Here is a 21694-nt window from a genome sequence, read left to right as displayed (position 1 = left end):
ATTGTGTACTCTCACTTTCTGCAGTTCACTGGCAGTCAAGCAGCTGTCTTTCACTTCTGCAAATAAGCAAAAGACTACCAGCTTAGGGTGGTCCTTCACTACCTGTTGGGTTCGGATACAGGAAAAGCTGTCTGCAATATACGATTTATTTGTTGCTGCAAATGAGGCACCCAATTGAAATTTGTAGGGTGAGGGTAGGATTGCAGGGCGGTTGTAGTAATCTGTTAAGGTAAATACCACGTATATCACGTAATCAATGTCTGGGAAAAGTGTGGGTTTGCTTTTTTGTTTGTTTTTGGTTGGAAGTTTTGTTGTTGGGGGTTTTTTGACAATTGATTAATGTATCTTAGCAAATGAGCTAAGTAAGCTGAGCCTTTTGAAGACAAACTTATTACATAGAGATTGTGTCCTCATCTGCATGCTGTTAATAGGTCTTGTCTTTTACATTACAGTCTGTGTTTAGGTCTGTAACTGCCCACGACATCTGTACTCCTCTATTGCAAGCATTGCACAAGCCTTGGGCAAAATACAAAAGTATAGGACAAAGTGCTTTTGGTCAAAGGTGTTTTGAAATGGACTCTGAGGTCGGATTGGCTTGGTAGTCTTTAGGATATGTGCCGTTTGGAAAAGGTTTCTCCCTTCAAAAGAACGAACATTAATGTAAGGAGATTCATGCCCCTACAATAAATCTGCTTTCCACCCTCTTTTGTCAGGGAAAGGAAGATGTTGCCAGAGGATTTCCCAAGATATCATCGTGCTGTTCCAGTTTCTTGGGCAGCAGTTAAATGCTAAAAAAACATGCACAGAGATGTTGCACATTGTTTTCCCTTTCTCTCGCTGAACTCTCTCTACCCTGTAAATTGAGTATCTCCTCATCGCAGTTCATAAGGTCGTGGGAGAAGTTGGCTGCAAAAGTATGTGACATTTCTGTCTTTGAGGATGGAAAACATGGGGGACTAAGAAAATCTTCCGTTCTGCATGATGTGACATTCTGTTACATCACTAATGTATTTCTAACATCATTTACAAGAGTCTGTCTCAAAGTTTTTGGGGAAAAAATGTGAGACTGTGGCTATCTAGAATGTGCAGAGCCAGATACTAAAAGATAGTTTAAGCAAAGGAAGAGTCACATCTTGATTTAGAAGTGGTTCAAGGGCAGCAGCCAATATATAGGAATAAGTAATTTTTTATAAAGATGATTAAAGAAAACTCTAGGGCTAATGAGAAGTTCTAAAAATACCAGGAACAAAAAGAACAGTGGCATATGTGTGATGGCTGCACTGCAGTTGTCTACAACAATGCCGAAAAGACCAAACTGTTATGTACATCTGTAGTGAGAATTAAGCTGAATATTATGAATAAGCATATAACAGTGAACAGATCCATCATATTGCAGCAGTAACGAAAGATTGAAAGAACACTTTTGAAAACTTGTGTTACAAATTTATGGAGACTGAGGAATATTTTTTTTAAATGGCTAATGAAAGACTGTCTAAAATCATTGACATGTTGCAAGTGCTGTTCAATATGATTAATAGAAAACAGGTATTATAAAATGTCTAGTATATCGGTTAGATTAAGGGTTTGATCTCATCTGGCTAAGAAACTGACTCCTGAAAATGTTACATTCAATGAAGAATCATTGAAGTAAGATAAAGTTTTCTGATGTTCAGTTGTTGGATGTTTGTTTGCAAAAAAAAAAAACCAACCCCAAATGAACACACAGTTAGAAGAAAATGCAAAATCCTTCCTGACAGTTTTATCTAGGCCACGTAGAGTAGAAAAATGACACGCGATGGCATGGCCTCATATATTTGGTTGAATTAAAGAGCATATTAGCTGACTCTTTTGAAAGATGGACTCAAACCTTTGGGAAGTTAATCACCATGAAAGAAGGCTGGATGCATCTTAAGGATGAGGAGCACTATCCTAAAAACCAGCACTGCAAGGTATCAAAGCTCACTGGCAACCATCAGTGGACAAGACACTCCCAGCAGATAAATGAGCGGCAGCCAAGAGCTGACAGTAGTTGAATACACTGAATGCAGAACGAGAGATTTCCTTTCCAATGTTATTGACCTCACTTCTGGAATATAATCAGGATTGATGGACTCACTTCAAGACATATTTTTAAATCGAAGTCAGTATTGATTGTAGGTGTTGGAAAAATGTATCTATACGTGAAGAAGTAAATTCCGAGTTTGTTGAAGTGATTTGATCATATCCATGAATAAAATGGAGAGCCTTCAAAGAGCGTACATTTGCAAATGTAGTAAGATTTTCAAAAGTAGCAAGAAGCAGTAAGTAAAAAAAGTATATGAACTTGCATAAAATTAAAAAATATTTGAAGTGATAACTAGTTAACTATTGCGCTAGCTTATTGATGGCCTTCATAGATTCTCCAACAGTTGAAATTAATGCAATATACGATTTACTTCCAAGATATTTTAAAAAACTGTCCTTGTTCAGGAAGCTGTTGAGCTACATCAGACAATAATTCATGCTTTGTGAGAACCAGAGTAGATCTTTGCCATTTTAAAATTCCTTTATTGGTCATAACAACATTAATTTCTTGTTTTGAGAAGAGAAAAAAATCTGTTTGAAACTTTTTTCCCAAATAAGGTCTTATTTTGTAAGTCTATAGGAAGCATTGGACCTCTCTGCAGTTTTAGCTCTGTGTAAATTGTCAGAGATCCTCATTATGGGTTACTTTTAAAGTTCCTAACCACGTCATCTATATTCTTTTTAAATAGAAAAACGTAAAAATAGGTAGTGTGGTTGTTGGGTTAAATGACGTGGTATTAAATAGCTTAGGTTTACGTCTGTAGTTACTTGGCTGATACACAGCTGTTTGGATACAGGTCTTTGTGTGCTGAAATCTTTCAATGGAAGTTCTTACGCTTGTGAAAGTAATTTCATCCCATGATGACAGCTAGTAGAGACTGCCTTGCTGCGGTCATGGAAAGTTAAACTGGTATGGTTCTTGCTAGGTGACCTTCTCACAGGATTCTGCCAGCTCTCAGAAAACAAGCTGTTTCTTTTCCCCGGTACTTGGGTGGAAACTCCAAAATCGGCAATAATGCCAGGCATAACTTTATGTCCTTATGAGCACTGCTGTTTTGAAAGAAATGTTTTCAGGACTTCTCTCTCTCTCAATTCTGCTATCAAGCCTATGGCTTTGACTCCTTGGGTTTGGGAATCTGCTCAATTTGGTAGATAGGAAATTTTGTCTTCTTGTGATGTTAGGCTTGGACATGACATTGAGGAATGTCAGAGAGAGAATCGAGGTCTTGAATGCATATTTGATATTAGAAAATATGTTCTGCTGGTGTTCAGACTCAGATAGCTTCTGACTATGATAGAAGCATTATTTTTTTGCAAAGATACTGGGTAACTTCTCATGTCTGGGCTGATATAACTTGAGACTCCTTTTTCATTTGTGAGGGGTACACCTTACTCATTTTCAGTGCTAATCATGATTTTTTTTTTTTTTTATTGGACAGTAGCAGTCTTTTAGCCTTCAGAAGTGTAGATTTTGATGGCAGATAAAGTTGTTTTGTGAATGCACACTGCAAAAACACACGCACAGGAGAAAAAAATATCAGTTGCTTCCATAGGAAGAGAGCAGATATGTAAACTACCATTAGCATGAGAAAACCGTCACTTCTTAAGCTATTTCCAGAGGATGTGACAATGCTTGTAAGTACAGATCCGTGTACTGTGTAATAAAGGAGCTGTCAGATTTCATTGAGAGATGTGTAAAGGAGTGATGTTTGCCAATAAGATTTCCGTCAGTGTATTTGACCCGATACAACGTATATATCTAGAGCTTGTCACTTACATCATGTGCAGAGTTACTTTCTTCCAGGTATCCAGAACCTGTCGGGGATCTCCACTGTTGAGGCTACCCGATTCTGCCAGCTCTCAGAAAACAAGCTGTTTCTTTTCCCCGGTACTTGGGTGGAAACTCCAAAATCGGCAATAATGCCAGGCATAACTTTATGTCCTTATGAGCACTGCTGTTTTGAAAGAAATGTTTTCAGGACTTCTCTCTCTCTCAATTCTGCTATCAAGCCTATGGCTTTGACTCCTTGGGTTTGGGAATCTGCTCAATTTGGTAGATAGGAAATTTTGTCTTCTTGTGATGTTAGGCTTGGACATGACATTGAGGAATGTCAGAGAGAGAATCGAGGTCTTGAATGCATATTTGATATTAGAAAATATGTTCTGCTGGTGTTCAGACTCAGATAGCTTCTGACTATGATAGAAGCATTATTTTTTTGCAAAGATACTGGGTAACTTCTCATGTCTGGGCTGATATAACTTGAGACTCCTTTTTCATTTGTGAGGGGTACACCTTACTCATTTTCAGTGCTAATCATGATTTTTTTTTTTTTTTATTGGACAGTAGCAGTCTTTTAGCCTTCAGAAGTGTAGATTTTGATGGCAGATAAAGTTGTTTTGTGAATGCACACTGCAAAAACACACGCACAGGAGAAAAAAATATCAGTTGCTTCCATAGGAAGAGAGCAGATATGTAAACTACCATTAGCATGAGAAAACCGTCACTTCTTAAGCTATTTCCAGAGGATGTGACAATGCTTGTAAGTACAGATCCGTGTACTGTGTAATAAAGGAGCTGTCAGATTTCATTGAGAGATGTGTAAAGGAGTGATGTTTGCCAATAAGATTTCCGTCAGTGTATTTGACCCGATACAACGTATATATCTAGAGCTTGTCACTTACGTCATGTGCAGAGTTACTTTCTTCCAGGTATCCAGAACCTGTCGGGGATCTCCACTGTTGAGGCTACCCAGGAGCAGAGTCGAATCAAAGCACACACGGGTGCCTCAGCTGCACTCCCTCCAAAACAGAAATCGTCCTGAAAGACAAGCACGCTGCTGTATGTTGGTCCTTGTTCAGGACAGGCTTCCTGCACTAAAAAATGCCAGCCTGCAGCCGGGTCTGTTGCCGTTTAAGGAATTCAAGAAATGGCCCTGGTTTATTAATTAAAACAAAAGGAACTCAGCCCTTAATTGGACACTTTGTGGTGTGTGTGTCTGATATAATAATTAATTTGTAGTGTCAGTTGTCGGGCAACACAGATGGAAAACAGCGGGTGGCTTTTTAGTAGGGTGGGAATGTGCATGTTTAGGTTTTCCCCAGTTGGGGAGTAACAGTATTGGACTTCATAGAACTCCAGACAGGTTAATGGGCTCAATATAGTCAACTTTTGGCCAGGATGGACTACGTAGCACCTGGGGAGGTTGAACCCCATGCACCAGTACAGGCTGGGGGCTGACCTGCTGGAAAGCAGCTCTGCCGAGAGGGACCTGGGAGTCCTGGTGGATGACAAGCTGACCATGAGCCAGCGGTGTTCCCTTGTTGCCAAGAAGGCCAATGGTATCCTGGGGTGCATTAAGAGGAGCATGGCCAGCAGGTCGAGGCAGGTTATCCTCCCCCTCTACTCTGCCCTGGTGAGACCCCACCTGGAGTACTGTGTCCAGCTCTGGGCTCCCCAGTTCAAGAAAGATGAGGAACTCCTAGAAAGAGTCCAGAGGGGAGCAACTAGGATGATAAAGGGACTGGAGCCTCTCCCCTACGAGGAAAGGCTGAGAGAGTTGGGCTTGTTCAGCCTGAAGAAGAGAAGACTGAGAGGGGACCTCATCAATACGTACAAATATCTTAAGGGTGGATGTCAGGAGGACAGAGCCAGACTCTTTGTAGTGGTGTCCAGCGACAGGACAAGGGGCGATGGGTACAAACTGGGACATAAGAGGTTTCAGTTGAATATGAGGAAAAACTTCTTTACTTTGAGGGTGATGGAGCACTGGAACAGGCTGCCCAGGGGGGTTGTGGAGTCTCCTTCTCTGGAGATATTCAGAGCCCGCCTGGATGAAGTCCTGTGTAACATGCTCTAGGAGAACCTGCTTTAGCAGGGGGGTTGGACTAGGTGATGTCCTGAGCTCCCTTCCAGCCCTTGCAATTCTGTGATTCTGTGATTAGAGAGGTACTGGAGGCTCCACCCAGGGACCAGAAGAACACGTGACTAAAATCTGTGATAAGATTCGTGACAACAGGGACCATTCATTGCATAAGAGGAAGGGTGATCCCATTATAGTCATGTTATGATCCTTACTATGGGACGGGAAGTGCAAGCATCCAGCGTTGCGTGATTGACCATGCATCTGTCGTATGAAGGCAAATATATTTGCAGTCTGACAAGTGATGAATATACTTAATTGTTTGTCAGGAAGAAAAACTTAGGCGTACTTGTGAAGACAATGTCTCCACTTGCAAATTGAGCTCAATGAATTCTCAAGGTTCCCTATCCTGATCCAAGATTTTAAACTAAGATTGTTGCAAGACAAAAACCAGTAAAGAGGAAAAATGTGAGAAGATCTGGGTTCTCTTTCTCCAGTGGAACAGTGTTGACTGCTGGAGATTCGGGCAAGTCAGTTTAGAGCAACACTTGTTTAAAAATAACAGCCGTTTTCCATTAATTATAATAATGCTTAGGTTTCATTATCTGACACTGGAAAAGCCTATAATTCTTCATCTGAAAGCAGCAGTTTAGACTCTTTTAGCCTAATACTGTTCTATTTTTGGTTCAACCCTTCTGCTTTAGTAGGATTCTTAACTTGCATAAGAAGAGACTCAGAAGTGTGTTCTGTCTGTGGGTATGGTTTCTGGAGTCATATATCACACAAACTGCAAGATTGTTATCCCGATCTGCAAGAAAAGGACGCAGCAAGCTGGGTACTGCCTAGTAGGTTTGCTTGGGTTCCATCACTATAGTGTCAAAGCACCTTACGGTCTTGAATGCATTTGTTTCCCCATGGGGAGACTAAGTGGCTTTCCCAAGATCACGTAGAAATATGTGACAGAAATGGAAACCGACTCTTGGTTTTCTTGGTCTGAACTCATTTCTTCATCAGTGCAACACCCTACCTCTGTATGGAACTTTCTGGTAGTGGTTCTCTTGTCTGAGGCAATCACTTGAGAACTATAGTGGTTCGGTGGGTAAATCCTGGCCTTTGGTGCCCTGAAAAAGTAACTAACCGGGATGCAGTAGTTCATTGATGGTGCTGATTTCTTGTTTGATCTCTCCTCTAGAGGGAATAGCCGTCTCTGAGCAGTCGCTCAGTCTTGAGAATCAGAAGCAATCTGTTGTATCTCAGTACTGCAGATATGATTTCAAAGTCTCCCAAGAAAAGGAATAGTTGCTCTTTTAGGATCTTTAAAGCGAACGAGCGTGGAGCCATTTGTAGCTGTTTAGCATGGTGATTTTGGGTAACACTTCAGCAAACCTCTGTGGTGCTACTTGCCAGAAGCTGGAAGAGTAGAGTGGTCCTTCTTCTGATACATATTTCTTTTATACTTTGCACTTGGCGTCAGCTATGCTTGGAGATGGGATTTGATGGAGCTTTGATCTGGAATGACAGTTCTTATCTATTGGCATTCCTTAATGATACATTTTAGATTGCACATCTTTGGGTGCTTGCTTGATGCCACCTCAATTTGCTCAGACTAAAGTGGGTGTATGGTGAGTACCTCACAGGAGTGCTTAACCTGGGTTTCAAATTAAGCTTTATTTTGTTTGCTTGCAAGTTATCTTGAAAGCATCTGATGAAAAATGCCTTGGACTTCTATAGGAGTGATCAGTAGAGAAAAAGTCGTAGTCCATTGGTTTTTATTTTCCCAAACTGCCTTCTCCCTTCTCAAAAATGGAGTATAAACATACGTATATGCATATACATTATTTATAGAGAGTTATTGTCATCAAAAGGCAGTTGATCTGCCTAGTATTTTCATGGCATATCCCTATTAGTGAGATGAATATGCACTAAGACAAGTTTCAGCTTTAAGTGCTGTTAGGAAGGTTAGAGTTCTGGTTAGGGATGCTCTGTTGTCTTCTACCACCGGAGAAGTTGTAGGGAACATAGATGGGGTTTTTTTGCATATGTGAGTATGTTGGAAGAGGATGTCTTAACTTGCAGTGCCTCTCACTGTCTTCGTAACTCATGCCTAACATTAAGAAAATTTCGTGCTGGACTTACGTGAAAATCAGCAACTAAATTCAATATTTGCAAGAAGACTAAACAGTATTAATATTGTTTGGATATTCCAGAAATGGGAGATGGCAGATAAATGCGCTTATACACATGAAAGAGTTTTGCAATCTAATGAAGAAAAGTGCTAGCAGTGATGCAAGGACTATCTTTCAGCATACTGGAGAGCAAGGGCTTATTTGGTGGTGTGTAACTTTCGTTTGTTGCTACTGTAAATAAATTTTTTTTTAGTGTTCTGCGATACAAACTGTAAGATTGGGCCTCACATGGTACACATATGATGAGAGGTTAAATTTTAGATCTTCAGCAGCTGTTCCTTCTGAAATGAGCTTTCCTTTTCACATTTTTAATTCTAATTTTAGTTTTTAATGGACCTTAAACAGATGTGGCCACTGAAGCAGTTGACTATACAGAGCTGGGATAGAAGCAGTTTGGAGAGGTGAAGGCTTTAACTATAATGAAAATACCTGCTCAGCTCTTCAGGGAGTTACTGATTTTGGAGGACTACTTTCTCTTTGCATACATCCACAGGTAAAAAGCACAATGTTGTCATGAGTTCACTGCTCCTCCGCTCATAAAAGTGGGAGTGCAGTTAGAGTTCTTAATGGTGTTTTATATTGGGACACAGTAGATAAGGGTTGCAATTAACATTTTATAAGTGACCCTTTAGAGCAGGCATAAAATTTTCATCTGGGTTTTTTTTTTGGCTCTTGGGGTTTAGTTACCTCCTGTTAGATGTAATTCCTGTTTGGGGTGGAAGCGTGCAGGGAAAGAAATTCATTTTAGCTGACTTTCTCTAAGGATGGAGCTGATGGGTACCTTTAAAATGAGTAAAATTTTAAACATGCTGGCCTGTATGTAAAGTATTTAGTACATAAAGGTTTGTGGTAGAAAGGCAAGCATTGGTACGTGATTGCTGGAGTGTGGTAAATATGTTCAGTAAAAACTCCTGAGCAGTTTGTAAGAGTTAGTACAGGTCTTAAAAAAAAAAAATCAGCTTGACAATTGTTTATATTTCCATTAAATAAAACAGGAAGAAAAAGGCAGTATGTGCTTGAGAGCACTAGAGGGAGCTGGGTGGAAGAAGAGGGGAAAAACCACTGAAGACATATTTGCATTTTTAGGAATAGCTTATACAAAGCATCTATTTAAATCCTCATGCTTACTTCAGCTAAAATACAGCTACAGGTCAGCTGCTGCCTCTGGCTGCTCTCTGTTCCCCCACGCTTCACTGAAGAATTTTCAATTTTCTAGTCCTGAGAGAGGCCAGAAGCTTTTTAAATGGTTGCAGGGAAAATCACCTGCCCCTCTGTAGACCGTACCCCTTTTTTTTTGCCTTGTTTTGTATTTGGACGAGCAGCCAAAGGTTAATTTGCCTTTCGGTGCCAGTGGCTTTTTTGGGGGGATCCATGTAATGGTTCATTTATGAGTTCATCTCCCTCCAAGATTATATAGGGGAGAAAGTAAGTGGGGGTGTTTGTATTGGGGATTGATTAGGTGAAGACGAGTTTTAATGGCATTAATTTGGAGTGGCCACATTGCTCTTGCAGGGGATCTGAGGAAAATTAGTATCTGCGAGTTTGTAGAATAACATACAAGCACAAAGTTACTGTAAAGTCTCTCCTCTGATTTGATGAGGTTTTAGAAGTGTTGTTGGGCACACTTTAATTTATATTGCTTTGTCATAAGGCTAAATATCTTGAGTTAAAGTATAACAGTGTTATGATGTAGATAATCTAAGTAATTTGGTTTTAGTTCCCATCCACCATGATAAACTGCCATAATGTTGATGTCTTGGGACCTGTAAGAGTAGGATGAAATCCTGTGTGTGTGTGTTCCTTAGTTTCAGGGTTTGGGGGGTGGGGAGATCTTTTTACTATTCTGAAGTTTCTCCTCCTGATATACAGTATTACACAACTAAACCTGTTGCTGTGGAGAACTGAATTTTGATGGCTTGAGGCCTTGGCATTGAGCAGTTTTGAGGGAAGGAAGGATGGATGTTTATTATTATTATTTTATTACTATCATCTGAGGCTGCTTAGGACTTTGGGATGCTGGAAGTCATCCTGGAGGAGGGAGACAGACTGGAAGTGGGTGATTAAATGAGCAGAACTAATCTATATGTACTGCGTGCTTATCATCTGCTGCTGTAATTTATTGCTGCAACACTCCTTGTTCAAGTTCCTAGTTTCTCTTTTCGACTTCAGAAAATAAATGGGAAGGGCAGGAATAATGGACTGGGCTTTGCTTCCTTTAGTCTTTATTAGATGGCATGATTTTAAGTTACAAAAGCAAGGCAAACATTTCTCAAAAGTACTCTAACCATGCTTTAGCCTGAGGACTCTGCTCACTTTAAAGGAAACAAATATAATGGAATTTAAATATGTGGAGGCTGGAGTCATTTAGCAGTGCACAGAGATTTTTTTTTTTCAGTGTACTTTGAGACTATAAAGAATTGTTGGCTCTCTAAAATTACATCATTCCATATTTGAGATGGCTACAAATTAAGAATTGAAGAAAACATCTCTTTTCAAATATTTAATTTGAAATTTATTTGAAATTAAATTTGAATTTATTTTTGTCTCATCAACAAAAAACCAAACAGGTAAGAGCACTAAGTAATTACGGCTTAATTCCTGTTGGATGGCTCAGGGCCTTTTCCTGTCATCTGAGAATTAACTGCACTGGAGATGAAACAGAATATTGGAATAGCAGAGAATTTTTTTTCCCCTTGCCCCTTTAGCTACTCTGCTTTGCACTGTTTTTCCTGCTGCAATGCAGGGATGGGGCAGGCGTGTTTCTTCCTCCCCTGGTGTGTAGAGGGCTCCTATTAAAGTCCCAAAGTATTTCCTCAGGTAGAAGACTGTCAGAGTTGAACTGTAAGTTGAATGCGTATTCAGTTTATTCCTCAGAACCAGGAAAACGGGCATATTTACTCTGAAACAGAGGATAATAATTTTCTAGATAGATCTCTTATGCTTCCATGTGGCTGCTCACTCAGAAGGGTCTGTGAATACTTCAGGGAACCCAGTGATACACAAATTATCTGCTGGGGCCCCTTAGTATGCAACTAAAACAGCTTTTTTGTGATTATTCAGTATTTTTGTGATTATTCAACTGCAGGGTAGCACCCACCACCATTGAACTCCCTGGGGCAACAGAGGGGTGTCTTTTTACCTGTTGAAGTGGTGGTGGATGCACTATGGAAAGGATATAATTCCCCTTGGGAGAGTTAAAGGAAAAAAAAATTATTCTCTTAAAAACACACAATGGAGATTAGTGACATGGCCTCCTTAGATTTTTGTGTTGCCTTAGGAAAAGCTGGGGCCTTCAGTAGTAGCCCAAGGGCAGACTTTTTATCGTTTGACTTTAGCCATGACGTTTACCCAAAGGCGCAGTATCCGATAAAAAAGAAAGGGCCAACCGCAGAGTGGGTGTAAGATGGTGCAGGGCACAGTGCCCCTTCCCTCTCCCCACCGAGCTGGGGCAGAGCAAGGCACCCATGAAACGATGCCCAGCACCAGTTTCTCCCCCAGTCATGGTTTAACCCCGGCCAGCAACTCAGCACCACGCAGCCGCTCGCTCACTCTCCCCTCAGTGGGATGGGAGAGAGAGTCAGAAGAGTAAAAGTGAGAAAACTCGTGGGTTGAGATAAAGACAGTTTAACAGGGAAAGCAAAAGCTGCGCACGTGCAAGCAAAGCAAAGCAAGGAATTAATTCACTGCTTCCCATGGGCAGGCAGGTGCTCAGCCATCCCCAGGAAAGCAGGGCTCCATCACAGGTAACAGTGACTTGGGAAGACAAACGCCATCACTCTGAACATCCCCACCTTCCTTCCTCTCCCCCCAGTTTATATGCTGAGCATGACATCATATGGTATGGAATAGTCCTTTGGTCAGTTGGGGTCAGCTGTCCTGGCTGTGCCCCCTCCCAGCTCCTTGTGCACCTGACAGCTCATGGGAAGCTGAGAAGTCCTTGACGAGTCTAAGCACTGCTCAGCAACACCTAAAACATCAATGAGTTATCAACATGCTTTCCATACTAAATACCAAACACAGCACTATACCGGCCACTAGGAAGAAAATCAACTCTATCCCAGCCAAAACCAGGACACCCCCCAAGGTCCTTCATCTTGTGAAACATCAGCCTGTGCTGGCTGTCCTCATGCCGGCTAAGCTTCATGGAGAAAGATGCCGCTTTGGAGGGCGGATTGTCCTGCTCCGAGCTTGGTATCCACAGTGTCCCCCACTGAGCTCTCTCTGGAGTTGCCCTAGACAGGCAACATGAAGCCTTTAATTCTGTGCTGGAGGAACATTTCACTACTAGTTTGCAGCAGAAGTTGCCATTTGGTGTCACTTGTTGCAGCACTTTTGGGTGCAGCAGGAGAAGCGCTAGTGCCCGTTCTCAGTACTGTTCAGGGCAGTCCAAAAACATGGGGCTGAGGTTATCCTGATGATCTGTTAGGTAAAGCGTAAGCACAAGCCGTGGTGTGCTTTACAGATAAGTTGAGAGCACGAATCTGCTGTTCTGAGGTCGGCTTGGCACCTCCTGGGCAAACGCAGGAGCAAACGCAGGGAGGTTAAGGGAGCAGGGACGACTTCTGCCTCTCTGAGCCTGGGAGGGACGGGCAAGTTGCAGATTCTTGGGTCTTCAAAGCGCAGATTTGGGATACTCCTGTTTGTCTTGGTTAGGAGCTGGGATCACTAGCAAAGGATGTTAGCCCTTTAAAAGGGGGCTGTTTCATCTGTATTCCTCAGAAATGAGGTTTCTCATGCTTTTTTGGTTGCCTTTAACGTAGGGCTGTGAATAGCTACTGCAGGTGAGCCCTAAATCAGGATCTGACGCAACTGTGGTGCTGGTGTGTGGCAGGAGCTGAGATTAGCTCCCCAAGCAAATGTAGCATGCAGAATTATTTTTAATAATATAAGACTTTGGCTGGGCTTTCTCTTGAGGAAGAGGGGATAGGAGGCGCTCCCTCCGAGCTGGTGAGCTCAGCAGAAATAGATCCCTGCTGGGGCTTGGCTGAGATCAGGGTGAGGATGGGATTTAAATCCCAAAATCCCATCCTGCCGTGCCCGTGATGGCTGGTAAAGCATCCTCCTTTCCCTGCTCTCAGCACTGGCGGGGAGGGAAGGCACTCGCCATTCCCTTTGGGAATATGTGGCGCTTGCTGAGCAATAGCCGCTGAGAGAGAAAAGTGAAGCATTAAAAATTCCTTTAATTGCACTTTGCTGTATTTGCATGGTTGATAATAGCTGGTAGTATTTGTTTCAGAATACTTTAATTGTAGCATTTTTTCCCCATCCCATTAGCCTTTGAAAAAATACTTTAGGCTAATGGTTTTATTTTTCAACGGGATTTAAATTTTGCTTAAAGTTTTTTTTTTTTTCTCCTGCAGTATTATTGTGGAAAAGTATTTTGATCTTTATGTTACAATACAGAGTCAGGCAGAAAACAGTTTAACTTCAGCTTCTCTGGGCAGGGCTCTGCTGAAAGATGTGGTGCGTGAACATGTTGATTTTATTATTATCTTGTAACAACAACCCGCTGTTGGCCTCCCTTATTTGCATTCTCAGCAGGACGGCAAGGTGAATAATTTAATTCCAGCAGCCTCCGCCACGTGATGGTGCGAGGACCCGTCAGCGATGCCTCCCCTAGACCAGCAGACTTCGGAGGGGAATGGAAACTTACAGAAGTGATGCGAAATCGTCGCATCTCCTCCCTTAACCCTGGAGACATCTCTCGGCGGAGCGATCGCTTCTTCCTTTGCTTTTCCACGCGCTCCTCTGACGTGGAGTTTGGGAGGTGTGTGTGAGCCCGTGAGCGAGACGAGCGAGGGAGTGGGAAGCGGGGAGGGCAGTGGGGAAAAATGCACACCCAGCCACGGAGCTAGTCGGAGCAGGAACGGCGAGGAGCCGGAGAGAGGCTGGGAGTCCGGCCGCCAGGCAGCAGGGAGTGGAAATTTACAGCCGCTTGTGAGCGCCTGTGCGTGTTCGAGTGATCCTTTCTGCTAACGCTTTTCCAGAGGCTGACGCTCGCTCGGCAGAAGAGCGGGAGGTCGAGTCGCGGGATCCCTTCTCTCCGCCACGTGTCAATAATCGTCGCGGGGGGAGGAAAGGAAAAAAGCGGAATTAAATGGAAGAATAACTGAAGGCAGCTGCTGGCGGCGTGGGCTGTGGGGAGGCGGCAGAGCTGTCTTCAGCACCTGGCCATGGGGCTGTGCGGGGCTGCCTAGGAGCCCCCACCTTTCGGCACACAGTAAGTGTCAGCTGCGACGATGTCCTCCGAGCGATAGAAAGTTAAGGGATTTAATAAAACTTTTCCTTTTTCTAGTCAGCACCAGCCTTTTTGTAATTAAACCGCTTGCCTGCTTGTTCTTGATAGTTAGGCTGTTCGCTTTTTATAGCTTTGTAAACTGTGTTACCAGGAGTGGCTTTTTAAAGCAGGCAACCCTAAACAATACTCCTCCTGTTACATAAGGCGCTGGCTCTGCCACCAAGCGCTCCGTGTCCATGGAATATCTCTGGAAATGGCTTTATTTACAGTGCGGTTTCCAAAAATAAAATATCTGCAATATATCATTTCTCTCGCTCCTCTCTGCTGACTGCCTGCAGCTGCAGACGGGCTCTCGAGATGCAGAGGAATGAAAGCGTGGCCACTTGCATAAGACGTCGGGAAACGGTTAGAGATGCGGGGAAGATGAGTGCGTGTGTGAACTGTCACAGGGAACAGCGTATGTAAATTAAGCACCTCGTTATTTCTAGTCAATAGGTTTCATCAACCTGAAATCCTAATTCCATGGGGAATGGGCTATTCGTGAAGTCGCTATCAGGCAGAACTTTCCCTGAGCTTAAGGGAAGTTCTTTTTCTGAGCAAAGACTCTTTCTTGGATTAGTATTAGTAGTAAAGTGAAATTACTGCTATAGCGAATTACTTCAACGTGTTACGAAGCTATCGAAAGTAACACAGCAGGGTTGCTAAGGATGTGGTCAAGTGAGTGCTGTGTGGAGAGGTAACTTTCAGTAATATTGAACAAAAAGCAAAAATAGTGTTTGTGTTCCTTGCTAATGGGCTTAGAGGAAGTCCTATTCCCTCCTGGCTGCTGCCTATGCTATTTAAATTATATTAACAGTTTCCATTATTTCTACAGTTGTTATTACTACTAGAAATGGAAATTTAACTTGGTTTCCCTTTACTTAAGTAAATGAAAAGCTGTTAAGGGCTGTTCTGTTAGAATTATGTGTACTTCGGAGACATTAGTTAAGAGACATCTTTCTGCATGACTGAGCTTGTGTGAGTTTTGCTATGGATTACAGTTAGGCATGGAATTGAATTCTTAATTTTTTAGGTTTGAAAGACCTCTGTGGTGACAAATGGAAACAGGGATCTCAAATGTTCTTGACTCCTCAGTCCTGTAACTTTGGTGGCTGTAAAACTGCTGGTTTCTTGGATTTCTAGTTTTATTCAACATAAAGTAATAACCTCCTGCTTCTAGCTAGTTCGTTAGCGTCAGTGGGAGAGCCTGTGGAATCCTGTGATACAGAGATGATTGATGCAGGTGTGGGTATGGTGCTACAGGACACCGCTTCTGCGTGGCTTTGGAACCTGAATGTTGCCTGGCACTGCAGTGTGCAAATGCTGGTTTGTAATAAATATTTTATAATAATAATAGATGTGGTAGCACAGGACTTGCTGCAATAAAAGGACACTAGGCAGCAAAGTCAAACACTCAAAAGGTTCCTAACTTGAAGCCTGGCATTTATCAGTGCCAGTGCAGTCTGTTCTGTGTACGCTACTCAGGAGACTTTCATTACGTTTGTATCATCACACATTTACACCCGCTTTCCCATCATCACTGCCTCATTCTGGGTTTGGCTGGTAGCACCTGCGCCAGCAGCCCCATCTCTCTACCCTCCTTTCATCCCCTCCTTCCCCTTTCTTGCTGGTAAAGCTCACTCTAAGACTCTGGGGAGAACTGGACTGGAAACCAGTGTGATCTTCTTTTTTCCCTCAGCAGGCTTTTTTTTTTTGTTAACCGGGGTCAGTCCCTTGACCTGGCTCACCGCGTGGCCCTGCAAACAGCTGTACTACTCCAACAGAGGCTGTAGGGATGCGAATAGATGTGGAGCAGGGTGGCACTGTCACGGAACAAAGCATTTGTCAAGCTGTGGCCTCAGTGACCGGATTGGTATTTGGTGTTTCGGTTTATCCCCCGTGTTTGCTGAGAGACTATATAGGCTTTCTGGTTTTTATTGAATGGGCATTCAAGCACCCAATTAAAAATAGAATTAGTAATTTCTTTGAGTGCTTCCATAGAGCGGCACCACAGCACTTGAGTGGAGCATCACCGTAAATGCCTTTGGTTTCATAACAGTATTGAACAACTACATGATATTATTATTCTCATTCTGTAGAGGTGATCAGATTAAGGGCAGAGCTGCCTACTTATTTGCCATGTCCAATCTTCAGGATGTTTTTTTATTCCTGCATTTTTTTGTGTGTTGAGGTGAAGTTTCAACCAATATCCACCTTCATTCCAGGTAATGCAACAAGTAACCAACAGCAAGGCTTATGAGGAGTAAATTCTTGAAGATATAATTAAATTATTCAAATAATTTTGTTGCCAAGCAGAGATAGCATTCATTCACCCTAACCATAAAACTGTCCTCTCTTCTGTTAATCTTTTGTCTCATTTGCAATATACCTTCCAAAATCTGCAAATCGTTGAGGATTTGCAGAGAAGTTGCTTGTTGTGTAGCCCTGATTCTTTCTGTGTATCAAATGAAACATGGGTCATGTGAGATGACTCCATGGGGGAGGACGGATTGGACTTCTCCAGGTGACCATCACACATGGGGGCTTCCATCCCCTGGTTTGAGTACATGACTCTCTAATTGCAACAACTTTGCCAAATATGGCAGGAGGGAGAAGTGAGGAGGGGATAAAGCATCTCTTCCATTATGAAAAGACTGAATTAGGCAAAATTATGAAGAAAGTGTGCTAATTCGTGTCCCATACATTTGGGTCTTAGGCACACTGGGGTGAATGGCTAAAAAGACCTTCATTTTCCATTCAAGAAGCTCTCACCCAACATGAGTTATTGAAGTGTTTTGATTCTGATCAATAAGCCAATGAAGGTTAGGAACTAGGACAAGACAGATGTCTGATACTTGAAGGAAGGAAATTTTTTCACTTATTCATTTTTGAAGACCAAATGGCTTGTCCAGAAGAATGCATGTGAAGAGTGCATTGATGGGCTCACATGCTCTCCCATTCTTGCCTTCACGGGCAGAAGGAAGAGTTTCTTACCAGGCTGCTTAACAGAGTCACTTCATAGCAGGATGGGCCAGTGAGTAGAGTGATGTGGCCATCTGCATTTTGCCTTCATCATACTTACAAGCTCAGCTGCAGTGTAATCTTTTGAGAAAGTATATGATTAAGAACAAAGAAATCGGGAAGGGTGGCTACAAACAGAGCCAGATCTCTTACTGTACTATACAGTTGTATTAAGGAGCTCAAGTTGCACAAAATTCTTTTAGTACATTCCCTTTATGAACAGATAAACTGGCAGAAGAGGTATTTTGAAGACTGATAAAGTACAAGTTTTGATGTCAAATTATCTAGGTTTCATTCCTGACACAGCCACTGATTATTTTTTTTTTTTATGTGGCCTTGGGTAAGTCTTCTAATCTTCCGTGCTTCGGCTTCTTCCTTTGCAGATGGGGCAGAGTAACAGCAGGTATATGGGGGTTTTTGGAAGTCTATTTTCCATCTTGGTTAAATATTTGCAGAGTTGGAGGCCTCTGAGGGAAGGCATGCCCTGAGTATGAAGGGATGCTATGTTACCTTTGACAGACTACTGAATACCCTAATACTCACGTCTTGTATACCTTGTCCACCTCTGCATTGAACTCGCTGCTTTAGTCTGTGTGATTTTTCTTTTCTTTTTTTCTGACTTGAACAGAACCAGTCAAATGTTTAGAAAATGGTGCTTTAAGATTGCCTTTTGGTGTTTCTGTCACTTACCTAAAATAAAATTGGTGCCATTTTTTTCTCCCAAACAAATGCGGCATTATATTCCCTGAAAGTATTTTTGTGAAAGTAGGGCTTGTAAAATGCGGTGGAGACTCCGTCTCTGGCAGCTGAAACGACCTGTTCATACTGATGGCTCAAACTGCTGTTCAAACAGCAGGCTTTGGAAACCACCATTCGTGCTACAGCGCTGCCCGGGTGTTCCCCGTGCGACCAGGAGAGAAGACCTGCAAGGCTGGGAGTCGGTCCATCGAGTTACAGCTGTTTCTTTCCTCGGTCTCATAAGCTCCTCCACAAGACCACTGGTGAAACAACATCATCACAACCAAATGTTTCAGAAGTTGGCTGGTCCCCTGTTACAAATTCAGGAGTCTCCACAATGCGTTTCTGATGTTATAAAAACATATGCTGTTGAATAACCATTAGATGGAAAAAGATTTCCTAGAAAGTAGGGATGAAAGGGGCTCATTCAGCCCTGTCCCTTGCTGCCAGACAGCAGTGTCAAAAATTTATGAACGGATGCTCTGTAGTGTGCCTGGTAGAGTAGGTCATTTCAACATCTCAAAGCTCCAATGGTTGGAAACCTTTACATTTTCAGCTTAAGTTTATCCGTTGGCAGTTTATAGCCATTTGCTTCTATGTAAATAAAGTGTTACTGTTATTTGAGCTGAAATAACTTCTTGGACTTCCCTGTATTTTTATTCTAAGCTTACCAAGTCAAGCACTTTCAGCCTTCTAGACATGCTGGTCTTCCCATTTTTCTGGCCAGCCTAGGGTCTTTCTCTGCACCTGCTGTAATCTCTGTTGATTTTACTTGACTGTGGGTGTTCAGGATTTTGTACAGTGTTCCATATGAAGTTTCATCAGGACTTCATCTGAAGACATGCATAGCTTTGTATTTCTACTGGTCACTTTCTTAATTCATCACGGATTTGTGTTTTTCTTTCACCTGTCTGTAAAATGCCAGTGTAGTCACTGGGTATCTGTCTCTGTAATTTCTCATTGTAAGTCCTCAGCTTGAAACAGATACTCGTAGAATCACAGAATAGTTTGGGTTGGAAGGGATCTTTAGAGGTCACCTAGTCCAACCCCTCTGCATCTTCAACTGGATCAGGTTGCTCAGAGCCCCGTCCAGTCTGACCTTGAAAGTTTCCAGGGATGGGGCATCTACCACCTCTCTGTATCTTCTCCCATTCAGCATTATCTGATACTTTCTACTCTTAATTTTTATCTGATTTTTATTATCTCAGTCCTTGAGGCCATCCAATTTCTCAGCTAATGATATTCCAGTCCCCTTCTGTGTTGATAATATTTTCCTGGTTTGGGTCACCACAATTTTTGGGTAGGCTCTTAATTCCCATGCCTCTCTAAATAAGATCCCATCCCCAAATTGCTCTTAACCTTCTCAGATGATCAGTCTCCCTTTACATGCTAATTTTCCTTCAACTAGTTTCTGTTATATTCAGTTTAGTGGATTTCCATGTCAGATGCATGGGTTCTACTATGTTTTCTCTGTCTAAAAATGTATTCATAAGGGGTTGTAGTATGAGCTACCTTTGGTAAGCCCATGTTGTGTTCTCTTCAGTTGTCATTCATCTTTGTGTTTCCATTATTTTTAGACTGGTTTCTTGAGAAAAAAAAGCTTATGTGGTCACACTGTCCATCTCTCATCCTACTTCTCTTCCCATGGTAACTTTTGAACTTACTGGCCAATTGCAAGCAACCTTGACAGAGGGCTAGATGCCTGGAAAATACCGAGTTCCAACAAATTGACTGAAAATAAGTGATGAAAGGAATAGGGAATTTAAACCAAGTTAGTACCTCTACCAAAGAGAAGACCTTCCAAGTAAAGCTTAGTGAGCAGAGAGCTCTTAGGAGGAGGACAGGGCAGAAATGTCCAGCTGCATTAAGAGTTTTAGTGAGAGCTCATGCTTGCTTTTATGCTGGAGAATCCAGTCATGAGGAACAAAGCTGGAGAAGAGGAGTCCTTGTTTTGCCATGTGCTTTATGGAATAGCCAGCCATAAGACTAAGGAGCCCCTCGCTACAGGAAAGATGTTGTGTTGCTGGAACATGTCCAGAGCAGAGCCACAAAGCTGGTGAGGGGTCTGGAGCACCAGTCTGATGAGGAGCGGCTGAGGGAACTGGGGTTGTTCAGCCTGGAAAAGAGGAGCCTGAGGGGAGACCTTATCGCCCTCTACAACTGCCTGACAGGAGGGTGTAGTGAGGTGGGGATTGGTCTCTTCTCCCAGGTAACGGGCAATAGGACGAGGGGGAAATGGTCTGAAGTTGTGCCAGGGCAGGTTTAGGTTAGACATTAGGAAAAATTTCTTCACCGAAAGGGTTGTCAAGCATTGGAATGGGCTGCCCAGCGAAGTGGTTGAGTCCCCATCCCTGGAGGTATTTAGAAGATGGGTAGATGAGGTGCTTAGGGCCATGGTTTAGTGCCATGGATGGCAGTGTTAGGTTAAAGGTTGGACTTGATGACCTTAAAGGTCTTTTCCAACCTAAACGATTCTATGATTCTGTGGACTCCCAAATCTTGGCAAAGTGACTTTACCCCCATTTGCTTCTACCTGTAATTGTGAATACCACGTGCCCTCTAGGAGATTCCTGCATGGAGAAGCAAAAGGGATCATAACCTGCAGCTGTCAGTACGTATTTTCTGAAGCAATGGATTATCTTTTGCCAGATGCTGATGGGTTAAAAACTGTGTCCTGAGAAGTGGTAGATCCAAAAACATTCTTCGATGCACATCTGGGGCTCTCCCCCTTTTTCTCTCCCTCCGCTTGCATACAGCGGATGCTTTACATTGTATGTAAGTCTGATAAATGAAGTGAAGCAGAGACTTGGCTCTGTTCAGCAGAGGGATGAACTAAACAGTCTCCTGAATCCCTTCCTGCACTATTATTGGTGTTTTCGCTGTTGTGATCAGGACACTGGTAGGGTATGATGTGAAGAGAAACAGTATTCAATCACTGAGCAGTGCTGTGGTGACTTGGTGGTGAGACTGGAACTATACAGTGGGAAAGTGCTAGTCTGGCTGTTGGAGTTTTATGCCAAAATTAGTGATTATTTAAATACAGACACCATACTCTAGACAGCTATGTAAATTACTTTTTGGGAAGAAAAGGTGTTTATAGTCAACATTTCAGTTAGAAGCGTGGACTTAATTTTTTTTTAAATCTCAGAACTTCTATCTCATGGGTACTTCAATTTAAAAAATCAAATGATCTCCCCTTTTGCTTTTCCATCTGTGGAGACTTCTAAAAGGGAAAGATGGAGGGATGGCTTCAGCAATCTGAATAAACCTACCCCATCTTGGATGAAAGTACTTCTTTTCTGAAATGCAACATGCCTGTTAAACTCCTGCTCTCCGACTCCCTCTCTCTCGCATCTTCACATCCTCATGCCATGTCTTCATGGATAATAAAAACATGCAGAACCAGGTGCTTCTTGAAGTGTTTTGTGAAATTATTAATCTTCTAATTGCAGCACATGCAGGATTATGGGGTGCTTGGTGCTTGCTAGCCACATTTAAACAAATTTATTGTATGATACTGGCATCTCAGTCTTTTCCAGTGCTTATAT

General features: G+C 42.4%; 1 protein-coding gene across 4 annotated transcripts in view; it reads left to right on the top strand.

Moving 5' to 3' along the window:
• CAB39L (calcium binding protein 39 like) overlaps positions 1-21694 on the top strand; it is a 68476-nt gene that overhangs the window by 5920 nt on the left and 40862 nt on the right. For 2 of the 4 annotated variants that reach the window (XM_035900370.1, XM_035900368.1), the window contains exons 2-3: positions 13649-13877; positions 14098-14330. The exons of 1 other annotated variant lie outside the window; for it this stretch is intronic. The gene's annotated coding sequence lies outside the window, so the exon portion shown is untranslated. The remainder of the gene's footprint in view (positions 1-13648; positions 13878-14097; positions 14331-21694) is intronic. One more of the 4 variants, XM_035900369.1, reaches the window with a different exon arrangement.

This window comes from Egretta garzetta, unplaced genomic scaffold (assembly GCF_000687185.1).
Source record: "Egretta garzetta isolate BGI_Z169 unplaced genomic scaffold, ASM68718v1 scaffold268, whole genome shotgun sequence".
NCBI classification, from domain to species: domain Eukaryota; kingdom Metazoa; phylum Chordata; class Aves; order Pelecaniformes; family Ardeidae; genus Egretta; species Egretta garzetta.
The sequence above is the reverse complement of the archived record's forward strand: the minus strand, read 5'-3'. Positions and strand labels throughout refer to the sequence as shown.